The sequence below is a fragment of the Odontomachus brunneus genome, unplaced genomic scaffold, assembly GCF_010583005.1.
Source record: "Odontomachus brunneus isolate Ranch 3 - 2012 unplaced genomic scaffold, Obru_v1 Obru_scaffold_051, whole genome shotgun sequence".
Lineage (NCBI taxonomy): Eukaryota > Metazoa > Arthropoda > Insecta > Hymenoptera > Formicidae > Odontomachus > Odontomachus brunneus.
This window is the reverse complement of record NW_022639501.1, coordinates 1,120,991-1,122,468: the sequence shown is the minus strand read 5'-3', so window position 1 is coordinate 1,122,468 and position 1,478 is coordinate 1,120,991. Positions and strand designations below refer to the sequence as shown.

General features: G+C 46.2%; 1 protein-coding gene across 1 annotated transcript in view; it reads left to right on the top strand.

The window, feature by feature from the left end:
• The first annotated feature begins 337 nt into the window (after positions 1–337).
• LOC116845358 (armadillo repeat-containing protein gudu) overlaps positions 338–1,478 on the top strand; it is a 14,276-nt gene continuing 13,135 nt past the window's right edge. The window contains exon 1 of the mRNA XM_032817939.1: positions 338–819. The gene's annotated coding sequence lies outside the window, so the exon portion shown is untranslated. The remainder of the gene's footprint in view (positions 820–1,478) is intronic.

Here is a 1,478-nt window from a genome sequence, read left to right as displayed (position 1 = left end):
ACTAAGCTGTCGATCAGCATGCGTGTCAGGAATCATGAAATTGTGTCAATCATATGTTCACAGCATGAAGTAAGAGGGAAGGATGTCGAACTCCGTGAAACGAAAGTGGTCCTGAACGAAAGTGTTCCCTAATTGAGAGAGAATCTGCTGAAAGAAATAACTTCTTATGGTTGGGCGCCATTTGTAAAGCAATAAGTTAGAGCGAGTTAAATATACTTGTCTCACTCTTATTGCATCAATTCAGTAGTGCAGCTCTAAAGAGCTACATTATTGAATAAAATTGAGACAAATATATTTTATCTCGCTATAATTTATTGCTTTATAAATGGCGCCCAACCATAAGAAGTTATTTCTTTCAGCGGATTCCTTTTCAATTAAAGGGACATGAATCAGGATCACTTTCTCTACTCGCGCCCTATCAAGTTCGATCTCCTTATCTCTTACTTCATGGTTCACAGCTTACTCTGTACTAAATACGTGGCGGTACGCAGCAGGGACAAGGCTCGCCATCCTCACTCCGCGGCTCATTACCCCCACTCCGCGGCTCATTACCTCCACTTCGTGACTCAAGCGCGCACAGTCGCGGTTGTTCACCTCACTGTGAAATGCGGCTGTTGTTTTCATTCAGACGTCATGCAGCGACCTATCCCAATCTGCTTTAGCGTGAGTGCCGGCCGATCATGGGGATCGATGCAAACATCAATAACTCCACTGGCAAACGTCCTAGCGACTTGAAAAGAAGACCATTGGAAAGGATAAATTACCGAGCTTCCGGCAGATGTGAGAGCCGTCCTTCTGTGGATCAAACAGCGTAATCGTGTAAGTAGAAAAGACATAGGTCGTTGTGTGCGCGTTGAAGTCGACGTTAATCTAAATTAAAAACTGATGGAGTTTATCGTTCCTCTGGGTGCACTATCGAGAATCAATGGCCAGGAAAGAGGTCGCGAAACAGGGAAACGGAGCAACACGAAAAAAGGAGTGAAAGAGCGGCGAAGATGCGGGAAACCGAGAAATTACGATATATAGGCGCAATCATTCGTATAATCGATAATGCCGCGGTCGCGCCGAAACGGAGGCCGAGACGAAAGCGTCGCGCATTTCCGGTGTTAATTCAGAAGCGCCGACTTAACGATACAACCCTCGAAAGTTAGATACCAAATATCCGAGAGCGCAGGCCGGCGCGACGCTGCATATAAACGAGTATAACGTATAGAATGTATACGGGATCTTGTTTCCTGCTTCGCGCTAACGTTCCACCAGACATTTCGCCAAACGCTTTCCGCTGTGGGAACGATTTCGAAAATCGAGTTGCAAGCGGGGGACAGAACTGCTTATCCTACTCTAATACTACATCGTCGACGTTCGCGTTATCGCCAAACGACGGATACTGGAGAGACCTTATGAGTGCGATCCTCTCTAAGTCTCTCTCTCTCTCTCTCTCTCTCTCTCTCTCTCTCTCTCTCTCTCTCTCTCTCTCT